The following is a 13,503-nucleotide window of genomic DNA, read 5'->3' as shown; positions in this document are numbered from 1 at the left end:
GCTTCTCAGGTCCTAATGATGCAGAATATGGGAACCTGAGGCTTAGAAAACAGTTTTGTTTTAAAACAGTTTATGCCACTTGGAATGTACTCTCTTCTTCTGGGCTGAGCATTTGCAAAATGTTATTTAATAGACACATAATGTAAAATCCCAGATCCAGACACAATCAGCTCTTGGTCCAAAAATAATCAAAATCTGAGCTGGAACCACATGCCAGTTTTGCAACTGGCTCCGTGACAGCAGTTGAACTATAACCACAGAGTCAATCAGCCTAGCTCTTTGGGAGGTTGAAATTCAGGCCAGATTTTGAAATCTGGGACCTCTCTTTAGTAATTTACAGCATACAAAAAGAAATTCAATAATAAGCCTGGTTTAGCTTCCCTAAAACCTTTGGGTCCACAAAGAAGCACTTGCACATGTTCAGATCTATGGAGTCCCTCTGCTTTCCTTCCAGTGAAATCCTTGCACAGCATGAAGTGAGACAAGTTAGTATTTTCCAATTTTTTTGCATGGATTTTCAGCTAATTCCCCTTCTTCTCTCTGAGGAGGGGTGGTTCCAAAAGGAGGGTGTTTTGATGAGCAAGGAGGCAGCTCTAAGCATGCACTGCATTGGACACAGTGGAGTAAATGACATTTCTTTGCTGATCTCATCAATGAGCTGGTTGGTTCTGGGTTTGTTTTTACAGCGGTGGATCTCTTCCCTTGCCTGGGACTTCCAGGACCTTTGTCCTGCAAATATTTCAGAACCATAAAAAAGCCTGAAAAACAAGAGTGACTACAGGATATTAAACACTTGCTGCTTTTAAATGAGCAGATGGTACTTCTACCAAATAATATTATTTTGACCATATTTTTCTGTGTTTTCGTTTTTTGATAGCTTATTTTTCCTGTAGAAAAGGTCTGTGAAGCAGCTGCCAGCAAAGTGATGGCAACTGGACAGCATCTGTACATTTGAAAATCTTGTTAGATGTTATGCAAGGGAAGTCTATTAAAACACGTTTTTCTGGAGTTCAGAAGGTATTTCATGCAGGGAATTGTTCCGCTGTAGCCTAGGTCTGCCTTTTTTATTAAAACACGAAATTAAGATATTGTTAAAAAGAGTGCTTTAAATGTTATTGGAACAAAATACCCCTAGGTATCCTGAGTGATGTGGTAGGTTGTGTGGTAAGGCACAGACCTGCCTGGGCTGCACATCTCAGCTTGTAAAGAATGAGTTGTTTTGAAGGTGCATCTCGGTGTATACACCAATGACACGAAGTAGCAACAAATGTTTATATCTGCATGGGATGGAAGTGATGAGACGGACTGGCTTTTCGAGGTCAAAGAGGCTCCATGTGGAGACACAAAGGAAGCTATGTGGAATATTTCCTTTCAGATATTCTTAGCTACCACCACTTTTCAGTGGAATGTGTTTCATTTTCTGGAGGTAAGAGCTAGGAAGTCCCTCTGCAGCTCCTGCGAGAGATCGTAAATCTTCCTGTGAGAAAAAACAGCTACTAAGAGTTTCCCATCCATCTTTTCATCGCCCCTAGCCCTTTCTCAAATTTTGTCAGCCTTATCAAAATACAAGTTATCATTAATAATGCTTTGCTACTCAGATATGCTTTTCAGGTGATGATCTACCTGCATGTTATACCAAGCGAATATCAATCTGTGTTGCACACGTATTTTGTAAACAGTAATGTGCTAAGGCTGAGAGCAGTCCTGAGAAATGGGCCATTGCAACCTTACCTTATTGCTGGATAAATTAGGTTATAAATGGCATATCAAAGCTCCCAAATCTGAATTTGAGACTGAATGATAAGAATATCCAGGTCCTGTTGTCTGAGATGAGCTAGAAGAAACCACAAAAAAGTATGGATGTGTGTATATTAAGCTGGGTTTTGGATATTTTATTTTTTTTTAGTTTATACACAACATACAACTCACCATGATGTAACACTCGGTTTTTAACCTCATTATATCTATATGTAAACCCAGGTTTTCACTTAACCCCTTTCTTCAGAACTTGAAATTGGCTGGAGTATTGCATGGCCTGGCCTGGAAACTGCATCCCTTTTCCTTTGGAGAACATTGATACGTCTTCAAGGTGCTCTTGAAGGTCAGCTGTCTTGATTTGACTTGCAGTGAAGCAACCTATGCCCAGCTGCCTTGCTCGTAGGAAAGTTACACGCCTGCCAAAGCCAGGAAGGCTGGTGAAGCTGAGTACGGAAAACACTTTGGGATGCCTGCAAGACCTGTCATCAGCTGCTCATGGGATCCTCATGTGTGGGTTAGGTATAGGATATTTAAGTGCCTGCTTGGGAGCAGTCAGAGTGAAGCTGCTCCACGAGGGAGGACGAGCTGGAAGCTGAGGGGGCTCCCAACACAGACAGTGCCATCCCTGACAGGGTGCTTTTCCAGGCGGGCCACCAGCAGTGACCAGCTCTGTTCGGTGGCCACCAGACAAGGCAAGGTCCGGGGTCCATCTGGGCAGCCTGCTCAGGAGCAGGTGGAGATGGAGCCCGAGGCGGGGTTGGAGACAAGGCTACTTACAGCGTGGGTGCAGGGGGTCAGGTTAATTAATTAAAGCCTGTGTTTGGTCCCAGGGTCCTGACACTGTTCAGCGAAAGCTCACTCGTTAGCAAGCTAGCGTGGCGGCAGGCAGAGCCTGCTCTGCGGGGCGACTGTGCAGGCTGGGCAGTGGGTGCTACCCTATAAATCTCTTCCTGACCTTCACACCTGCTCTGCTTCTATGACTTCTAGCACTGTCATCTTGGCCCGAAATCTCAAAAGCCCTGAGCCAGCGTCCTCGAAAGTAATTTGGATTCTTTCCACTGGCTTTAGTTTTGTTCGAGCCAGCCAGTTACTGGGATGGGCTCTTCCTGGTCTCCCAGCACTGCTGCTGAGCCTGCTGCATTTTCCATCCACTAGAAAGGGAGTCATCCATGGAGAGGTTCAGGTCATCTGACAAGCAGGGAAATTTGCTTGCAAATGGCTGTAGGGAGCTGTTATTAGAAATTAAAACCACACCACGGAGAGATGAAAACAATTCTTGCTGTAGGTGCAATAGGGTGTGTTAGCCGGGAGGTACTGCTCTGCTTTTGGTTGATTCCTGCTCTTTAATTAATCAATTCACTTCATTATTCTTTTTGGAACTTTTCTGGAATATCAAAATGAGAAATCTATTCAATCAACTGTTTTTGCAGGGCTTGACCTGCTTGTGGCTGGCTTTCCCGGGCTTCGGGGAGGGCAGTAGCAGCCGTGCCCCTGCCTGTGTGCCCGGACTGCCCGGGGCTGCCTGTGCCCAGAGAGGCTGTGCCCCATGGGAACAATCCAGTTATCCCCAAGGGGAGCAGGATGACCTGTGGCTGGACTGGGGCTTCACCCCGTGTTGGTAAGGGCGAGGGTTTGGGTTTCAGCGGCACCAGTTCCCTTTTGCTGCTGGGGCTCGCTTTGTGCAGCTCCTTGGCGGAGGAAAGTCCCCTCTCCGTCCTTGAGCTCGTAAGTGGAAGGGACAAATTTTTATTTTTTATTTTTTTAAACAGGAAAAAGCCACTTGGCTCTATTTGTCATTCTTCATTAACCTTATCTCAGTCCCTCTTTATCCTCCTTTCTCCCGTGTTGCCTGGTCACTGTAGCTCTTAATACTTCCTCTCCTGATAAAGACGTCTTGTTCAAAGTGTATTTATATCATTAGTTTCAACTGCCTTACTTGGCAACGCCACCCTTTGTGACCGGCTTGGTTGTTGTTTTCTCAGTCCCAGTCCAAGGGGCAGGGTTATAAAAATGTCCCGTACAAGTGGTGAGGCCCACCCCTCCCCAGGAACCATTTCCAGGCTTTACACCGTGCCTTCGCAGATCAGCCCCGCGGGATCACACGAGGTCGGTGCGGCACGTATCGCTTAGTGCTCAGCTCTTCAGCCCTGGCTCCCAAGGAAGCTGGACCCCAGGAAAGGCAGAGCAAAACGCAGAGCCGAGGAGCCCTGACTGTCATTTGTCATCCCCCATCCCCCCACCCCCCTTCATTTTCTTTCATTTTCCAACACATTACCTTGTGTATGCTCTGTGGAACACATTCATCATTTTACATATTTGTTGATGTCCTTTGCAGCAAACGTGATGCTGAGTCCTCTGGATGTTTCTGGTTATCAGGGCAGCCTTGCTTCAGTGCAGTTGCAGCATCGCTGCAATCTCTCCCTGGGCTGCAGGCACACGCCTCCCCCTCTGTCAGCATTCCTCACCCGTTCAGACATTTAGCCATGAGGAATTTGGGGTTGATTTTCCCTCTCTTCCTGTCCTTTGTTACATAGATTAGATATAAATATGTATATGTACACACGCATATTAGATATTGCAGGGAGCTTAATGAACGTAAGAAACCCTTGATTTCCAGTGTCACCCTGCAGAGATTTAAAGGTCCATGTAACGAGAGTCAGTGATCAGACTTCTGTTGCGATTTCCTATGGAAAAAAGTTTGTGAAAGTGGATAAATGGAGAAAAAAAAAAGGAGAAAAAAAAAAGGAAAAAGAAACAAAACTTGAGTTCTTAAAAATATTTGGAAGCTCAGGCCAGTTCTAAGATGTGCCAGGGGAGGCTCCAAAGACTGGTGGGACAGTGTTTGTGTATGTTTGGTTTCCAAGACTGTCTTTCACGGAAACAGCATGATTGAAAATGGTTTTGGTCAGGAATCTCAATACCTTTGAGGCCAGCACAGTGCCAAGGAGATAGCCCCGGCTGTCAGGGTTGGTGCTGACTCCATTTTCCTGTGGTTGGAACTCAAACTTCAACCTCGGGTTTCAAGCCTGTGACCTGTAGGCATAAGGCATGGTCAGGTAGTTCTTGCAGCTTGAGAGCGGGTCGTGTCGTCCATGTGGGCAGAGCTAGAAGGTCTTCTGGCATTTTGCTTTGAGTGAGGGTGTTCACCTCTGAGGTTTGGTTGAGGGGGACTTGGAGAACCTCTGTTTCCTTGCTGTGAAGGAACAGATGTGCAAGGAGAAGAATGTGTGCACAGAGGAGTAACCTCTGTGTGGAGTGGGTGTCCCTGAGACACAACTGGTTTAGTCGTAGTTTGAGACAGCTTGGCTACAGTTACACGGATGGTCTGTATTGAAACATCTGCTGTGGGATTCAGTTACACACTAAAACACATAAGTGCCAGTATGTACGTAAAGTTTAAGTGTCTATGCTTCCTTTATACTCAGCGGAGATTGAGCTAATACAGACCGTGGAGCCTTCAGCATAATTTGGTGTACGCTGCAGGAGTCACCTCCTCGTTAGTCAACTGAGTCACTTCCAGACTCCACTGACTGTAACTTTATTGTAGGCACCATCCATATTTGCCATGACGAGAGCATAGTCCCTAGTTCACATGCAGCCACCTACAAGCGGGTACTTGAATCCCACCCCAGTTGCCTTTGCAGTGCACACCTCTGGTGCCCGTTAAGCTTTTGGAAAATTTACAGGAGTCAAATTTTCAAGCAATGACATTATCTTTTATCAAAGTCCCCTGGAATGGAACTACCTCTTAGGCACCTGAATTTGAAAATCTTGACCACTGTTGTTATTCTCGAATTTCGCCCTCCAGACACTTTGGTTTGTCTGGTTCTGGATATGGAACAGAAACCTAACACCAAAATATTTCTCCAAGCTTTGCTGGCTTCTCCATGAATACCATCATGTGTGACTCATGCTTTTTGGCATGAATAAGTAGCTCGATTTAAAATATGGTTTTGTACTTCTTTTGAATGCCAAATAAAGCCTAATGGAAAAATATTATTTATCCCCCCACTTTATGCATTAAACAATACACTGGCTTGGTTGCAATAAAAAAAACCACTTCATTCCCTATATTAAAAAAAAAAAAAAAAAAAAGTGGAATGTTTTTACCAAGCATTTTAAGTCTGAAAAATCTGAGTAAGTTTCTCATTAGTGCAATCTTTTCTGATTAGCCCTGGCAGGGGAATACTTCTCTGCTGCCCCAGTGTTCTAAAGCTAGGCTTGTGCTGCCTGAGAGGGCGTTTGGGATGCATCTCGGTGGAGATTAGCAGGAGCTGTAAAGCTTCTGACCTTTTAAACACTAAAGCAAAATCTGCAATCTCCGCTAGTAAGTATTCACAACTTTAAATCTCAGGCTGTGTTTTTAACCTTGTCTTTAATTAGACACCCGGGTAATAGCACAGCAGAAATAACCCCGTGTGTCAGCACCAACACAGCCTTCAGCAGTAGACGCAGATGCTGTTTGGCAGCCCAGCTTCCTCCAACACTTGCATTCCTTCTGTGTGCCCTCATCTTCCTCACTGGTATCTAACACTTCACCCTGGGCTCTGGTGGCGGAATAGGGAAAATCACAAAGAAATTTGAGAAGAAAAATACAAATTTGGCCACGTCGCAGCCAGCACAGCCCGAAGAAAGAGGAGGTGAATGCTTTGTCCGTACAACACGTTTTCCAAGCCCAGGTCAGACAAAGTTGGGTTGCTCGCCCTCCAGAAAAGGAGATTTGTCTTGTTGCTCTTCACTACTGTGCCCTGTTGTCACCCCAGCCAGTGCCTCCGCGTGACCTTAGGGAAGTCACTGGAACGCTCTCTCTTTCAGTTCTTTTTATCTACAGGATTATCCTTCCCCCCCGCTCTCTGCTCGCTCCCCTCGGTCCCAGCAGCCAGGCAGAGGAACGGAACCGCGGCACCGTGCCAACGTGGCCGCGCAGCCTTTGGCTCGGAGCTGGCTTACATCCCACCTGCCCTCCGCCCTGGCAAGGCAGGTCACCTCTGCCCGCGGTCTCCCCGGCAGATGGATTCAAAGTGACCTAGTCCGAATGCTGGAAGTCATTAGTGTGGCACGCCGTGCCGGTTAATTTGTCCTCCTTCACTGAAGGTGAACGGAGTGTGAAAGGAAGGTTTGTTATCCAGCTTTACTGACAGGACATTCAGCTATAAGATCCTTCAATTTCTTCAACATCAACCTCCTTGCTGTTATGGGGATTGCCTCTCGCGGTAAGGACTTTTCACAATGCCTGTCTCAGGGGGATTCTTATCTCAATTGCTTTATATAGGTGCTATTGTAAAAGTGGCAATTATAATACAAGATCTGGAAAGAATAATAACTTAAATGCCCTTCTTTTACTTGTTTAATGGCATTTCCCTCATTTCCGAGTGTTTCGGGAAATTCAAGTTTTTTCCCTAGTAGCTGGTTTTAGCTTTATTTAGGAAGTTCATCTTTATGTAAGTGACGTTGTCCCAGAGGAAGGACTAGCTGGATCTGCGTAAGCTATGAGTGTTTTGAAGGAAAATGAAGTGTCTTCCTCATTTGCCTTCAGACAGCGAATATTCATCAGAAGTAAGCTGCAAATATTTTAATCCCGAGATGACCTTGCAGCTGAGACAGGAACAATTGCTTTTGCAGTAATGAAGACTGAGTCACATTTTGACAGAGCTCATCTGGGCAGGAAGGGTTTACCTAATTTCCTAAAGGTGCTCAGGGACTGAATTTGTCTGATCTCTTCTAACAGCCAGGCTCCAGCAAGGAGAAAAAAAAAAAAACCCACACTTGTTTTGTCTTCAGCTTAATCTTAGCTTTCTGTTATTCCTGAGATAGCATCACAACCTCAGGAAACCGAAATGGGCTAGATGACTGGCACCAGAAGCTGCCTGGGAGCCAGTGGAGTCATCTACATCCATGGAAGCCTGAAGCACGGAGAAGGCAAGCTGAGCTGGCCTTGTCCTCATATCCAGATTCAAATAGGGAATCACAGCGAGTCAAATGGGAGGTCAGGAAGGCATGGGTCACTGAGGCCTCATCCAGAAGGAAATAAGGGAATTTCTTAGCTTGCCAGAGATGAAATAAGGTGCTTTTAGAGAGTGCTGTCCTGCGAGTTCTGAAAAGGACTCATGTTTCTTCAGCATGGGGACAGCAAGGAGACATCTGCTATAGAGTGATGTGAGGTCAATGTCAAAGTGAGCTCTTTAAAGCATCCCACCTTTTTAATCAGCATCCCTTTAGTCTTGCTTGGGTTCATCTGAGCCATTGTTGTCCACAATGTGATTTGCACTGATGCTGAGAGGTGCACAGCTGAGTTATCGCTTGTTGGCTAAGGCTCTGGCCTTAACCATCTTGGACACCAGTGACACACCACTATGAAGCAGGGGTACAACCAGTGTAAATGTTCTCCTGAGACCCTCCAGGCAGAAGCCATGGTTTCAGCTGTCACCTCACTGCCAGAGAAAAATGGTTGGACCACTGCAATGCTGAGGCACCCCAGATGGACAGAGGAAGCCCCTCAGAAAGGGTATGCAAGTCTTAGAAGAGACCACAGCCATAAAAAAAAAAAAAAAAAAATTAACCCACTAGAGCAGCCCCTGTGCTCCTGATGAAGCATTACGTGTTTTCAGTTAGTTTTGCTACTCTCATCTCTGAGAATTCAACAACCTCTGCCCACAGCAAAAGAATTAATAAAACTAAAAACCGTAACCTGCACAGTTTCTGAAGATGTTTGAGCAGGTTTTTTGTGGGTCCTGGAAGAGACATCACAGTCCCAACTGTGGAAATAAAAGAAGCATCAGAAAAAATCCACATGGCAGCTCATAAACAGGCATTTGTCACACACAGACCAAGGCAAGGCAAAGAAGAGCCCACCACTTTAGAAATGTGAATGGACTACCTTACAATGTTCATGAGAATTAAAGGTACAGATAGAAACTGAACCAGCCAAACGAACAGCGGAAACTGAGCAAAAATGTAATACTGAGTGTCTGAGCAAATGACGTGTAGCTACTTTTCTGGTGATCCCAAGACATCAGCTACAGCTAACAGTCTTAATGGGAGCAAAATGAAGGCTAGCATCCAGGTGGAATTCTGCTCACCTGAAAGCATGCGAAACTTGGAGATTTTGTATGTGGCGGCTGTTAAGTGACTATGGAAACATGTAAACATGTCTGGCCCTTGCTTATGCAGCAGAGTGAACTACTGCCTATATACAGGACTTTACCAACCGACTTGATTAACTAAAATGAACTTGCAGTGCTTCTTCTTCTTGTGAGCTCTGCAGGGACAACTTCAGTGTCAGAGTGGGTTTCTGGTTTATGAGTTGTAAACACAATTGCCTATGAAAGTCCAAACACAGATTATTGGTGATGGAAAAGTGAAAGACAAACACCTGACTTTCAGGTTCAGTTTGTAGACTGCAGGAGGAATGGTTGGGGTGAAATCTTGAATCCACTAAGTCATGCTACTGGGTTCAGTGAAGCCACCCTTGATTTTCTCATAAAATTGGCTCTCTTGCTTCAACATTAATCAAGGCATAGATAGCCCCAGCTTCTATTCCTGCTAGTAGCCATGCACAGTACAACTGACTTTTCAGATGGAAATTTGTGACTTTTGCAGGTTTGAAACAAGCAAAATTCATCAGGCAAAAAAAAAAAAAAAAAAGGTTCCCATGGCCTCACCTGGTAAAACGTATAGAGACCAGACTATAACAGAAATGTGGAGAAGGTAGGCAGAAAGCCCCTTTTCTTGGGTTTGGGGTTGTTTTTTCCTGATTTTGTAAGGAGCATGTATGTGAAAAACCATCTCCATATCCAGAGGGGCTGTCTGATGCCAATACCTCATTCTGTAAGATGGGCCAAAAGGGGTGGTTATTTTCTTCAACACGTTGGCTTTGATTTCTTCTGAAACTTAGTGTTATGATGCTATCTGAAACTAATAATATTTCCTTTTATTTACAGCAATCTCATCTTGGACTGTATTTTGATTTTGATTATATGAGAGATGACTCTTTGCAAGGACTCATCTCCATGTGACTCCTGGCCCTGCTTCCATCGCAGACTTCAGCAACGGCACGGCTGTCCTGGGATGCTTCTGCACAAACTGTTTGATTGATCCCCAGTTTGTATGGCTTTAATTCAGCCCAATGCTGTTTCACACTGGTTTCACCGCAAAAATTAAATTTGCCTTCTGTCATTTGTGGCTTTATCAGGATTTTTTTTTTTTTTTACCCTGTGCCAGTAAAAAAAGGGGCAAGGGAGCGGTAGCGGCTAAAGAAAAGGGAGTGTTTACTGACATCTGAGTGCGTTCCTGCCTTCGTCTTGGCTTTGCCTCACACGCACTTCAATTTTGTTAATATTGTTCTTCCAGAAACATGTGGCTTTTTGGAAGCTGATTTGCCTGTATAGAGCAAAACAGACCTCTGTCAAATGACCGTGAAGCTGGAAGATATTTACTTTTGGGGATGACTGTTTCACACTCCTGTACCATATGAAATTTACTGAATGATAGTCGGGGTATGTAGAGTAGAAGGAATACAAATATTTATTGTCAGGCTCTCACAGAATTAAATGAAAAATGCTCTAGACTGAGTTTAATGGCATTTTCCCCAAGTTCTGTTAATACTGACGCTGGCCTGATCTTGATATTTCACTTCGTGCTTTTCCACGGTTGCAGAAGGGATGAGGACTTGCCCTAAGGGCGAGTGCATGGGAAGGGCTGCATCACTGCAAGGCATTACAGTCCTACCATAACCACCACAACTTGAGCACCCATTTAACTGCAACACTTTATGCAAAGGGGCAGGAAAGTAGAGGTGACTTAGATCCATATTGTCTCCCCATCTCTTTGCATCCCAGCCTGCTGGTGAGCACAGCATGGATCAAGGACTTCAGCCTTCAGGACTGCTAACAGAAAAGCTGGTGTCTTGTGTGAAACTGATGGAGACAAGGAGAGGCAGTGCAAATATTTAGGTTTCTAATAATATCAGTAGTGCTTCAAAAGACTCGCCTTTGCTCTAGACTACAAGTGACAGCAGACTAAAGGTGACTGGCAAACAGCATTGAGAACCCACTTGGCATTTTCTTCTTCATTCTTAATGTTTGCCTTTCTATCAAGAAAATATTTTAAAAATAAATAGATTAGATATGCAAAGGACATTCTTGATGTGATCAAAACAAGCGTCATAGATCTGACCTGCTTGTCTCCTGTTACAGGAACGAGGTTACCTGTTGTCATCCCAGATGTTTTCTCTAACCCAGCAGTGAAGGATGAACTCGCCAGCTGCCACCCATGGCCTGGAGCAGTGGAGCATGGTGTCTGGCAGCTGGGGCCGACTTGCCTGCTCCAAAACTGGGGGCACATTGGGCAGAGGACGTTGCATACAAGCTCATTAGTCTTGCTTGTCGTAGGGGTTGTCCATTAAAAATTTACACTGATGTGGATGCCCCGCTTTGCTGAGGTAGTATTCAGTGCTGCTTGGCACCCCATGGATGTGCAGGCTTGGCAGGGGTTAAATCACGGTCTTTCTGCAGGAATTCACTGTACAAAACCCCGCACCCTTGCACAGGTCTAACAAGACCTCCACAGGGAAGGAACCACCATTGAAAGTGGCCTGTCAGTGAACACCCCTCGGACATGATTGAAAGAAAAGGAAAAAGGAAAGAGATAAAAGAACCGTAGCTTAAATATGAACAGATTTGTAGCACCCCATTAAAAAGGCTGGGGGTATTTACAATCAAATCATATAGGCTTAAACCAACACCAACAGCCTGGAAAATCCAGACTGGCAAAGCAAATGTTTGTTGAAAGTAACCGTCCTGCTCTCAACCCTGCTAATGCAATGAACAGCCGCCTCCTGCAGTAGCTGAAGTGATTTTCAAGGATAACCTAGGCAGGGCATTTCACGCTAATCTAATCTGCGAGCCAGGGCTATCAGACACTGACATCCCCGTTTGCCAAATTCAGACTGACTAATGCTTCCCTGACCTTGGCTCCTGTTACCATATGAATCTGCACAGAGCAGGAGAATTGGCAGCGTGACAGCAACGCAGGCACTTCATCTTCAAGGCATTTTATTTAGCATTCCTGTGAAAAGTGGGGGTATTAAGATGCCTGGTTTACAGAGGGAGGAGAGGTGACAAAGGGCTGTGCCCTGGGCTGGGGGCCGGCTGCTGGAATTCAGGCTCAGGAATGTCCTAAAGCGAAACCCTCTCTGCATCTCCTTCTGTTCCCCTGACAGTTCTTGCGGCCACAGAAACAACAGCCTAGTCCTTTTGTAATATTGCGATGCCTTTTATTATTTTTTTTCCCTTATTAAAAAATAATCTCATCAAGACAGGAATCACCTCCATCTAACATCTTCTCACAGCCTCTGCTAGCCTGGAGCCAGGAGTTGTGTCAAAGCACATAGCTGGGATCAACTCTTTGTATTCCTTTATTCTAATATAAAACAGAATTTGGATCGAGATTTCCGGCAGCGTGGAGTGCTTTTCTTTTAAAATGTCTTCTAGGAACTGTTCAAAACTAGAATACACAGGAGATGCATTAGAAAAATAATTTTAAAAGCTCTAAAATGGTATTTTTAATCTGGGGTATTTCCACAGCAGCTTGCTAGCACTGTGATCCTTTGCCTGCTTTCTGGGGCAGAGGGAGGCAGGATTTTGACTATTTTTTTGGTAAAGGGATAGTACACACTGTTCCCCTCTACTGAAAACAGCATTAACATGAATTGGACAAAACAACCTCAGAGGGAGACCTCACGTTGAACCAAAGACTGATCCTCTGCTTTGGACGGCAAGGTGTCATCCTTGCCTTGTTTTTTGCTTTGGGAGAGGGACGCGGGATCCAGGGAGAGCAGCAGCTTCCGCAGCCGCCGTCGCTGCATGTCGGAGCAGCCTCATCAAAAACTCTTCCTGAGTGGAAGCAGTTGGGTTTGCTTCCAAGGCTTCCTCCCTGGGCCTCCCAGAAACTGGCCCTGGCTTAGCTTTCCTCCTAACAAGCGAACCAGTGAGGGAAAAACAAAAGCCGAGGTGTAAACAGAGTCTTTTCTTTTCCTCATATGATCCTGCAAAGCGCTGAGTATTTTGACCCTGCTCTAATAAAACGCTCGCTTAATGCAACGCGCAGCGCAATTCTTTAGAGTTCACTGAGTATTCACTTAACATTATGCAGATTTGGGTCAGTATTTTGCTGAATTCAGCCCAGGCTCCTCAGCAGCAGCTGCGGGGAGCAGCCTGCCTGCCCCGGGGAGCGCACGGGCAGCTCGCCCCAGCCTCTGTAACCATCTATCGCTCAGCCTGGCTTTGTTGCATTCATTGAACTCCCTCTGGTGGATACCTTCACAGGATTGTTTTGTTGACATAACCCCTTCACTTGGGGCCTGTTTTCCTCAGGACTGAGGGTGAGTGTAGGAGGAAGAGACACATTTTGTGAAATGGGCTCTTTAGAGAATGAGGATTACGGGGTTGGATGTCCCCGCAAGCCACTGGTACCGAGGCTTTGCAGCTCTGACCCCCAAGCCTCTGTTGCCAACTTCCTCCAGTCTTCTTCTGACCTTTGTGATGTTCAGCCCTTCTGCCACATGCTGTGTAGAAGTATTACATATTTTTCTGGCCGAGTGGGCAGCTGACCTGGGAGAACAGCAGTTCCTGGTCTGCTCCCGGCTATGGCTTCTTCTCAGAAGGTTAATGGCTCTACAGAAGCAAATCCCAAGGAAACAGAGCAGTGCCCATGCCTCCTGGTGCCCAGGGCACTACCTTAACTACT

The 13,503-nt window shown here is 45.4% G+C and overlaps 1 long non-coding RNA gene across 2 annotated transcripts; it reads left to right on the top strand.

Annotated features, from left to right (window-relative positions):
- The first annotated feature begins 320 nt into the window (after positions 1–320).
- On the top strand, positions 321–9,933 carry LOC114010709 (uncharacterized). 2 transcript variants are annotated; one of them, XR_003552300.2, is made up of 2 exons: positions 321–485; positions 9,699–9,933. It is a non-coding gene; the product is annotated as an uncharacterized LOC114010709 (long non-coding RNA). The 2 variants fall into 2 exon arrangements; XR_003552299.2 differs by lacking the exon at positions 321–485 and adding an exon at positions 6,750–6,971.
- The last annotated feature ends 3,570 nt before the right edge of the window (positions 9,934–13,503 follow it).

This window comes from Falco peregrinus, chromosome 4, assembly GCF_023634155.1.
Source record: "Falco peregrinus isolate bFalPer1 chromosome 4, bFalPer1.pri, whole genome shotgun sequence".
NCBI lineage: Eukaryota > Metazoa > Chordata > Aves > Falconiformes > Falconidae > Falco > Falco peregrinus.
Note: the sequence above shows the minus strand (reverse complement) of the source record. Positions and strands in the feature narration are given on the sequence as shown.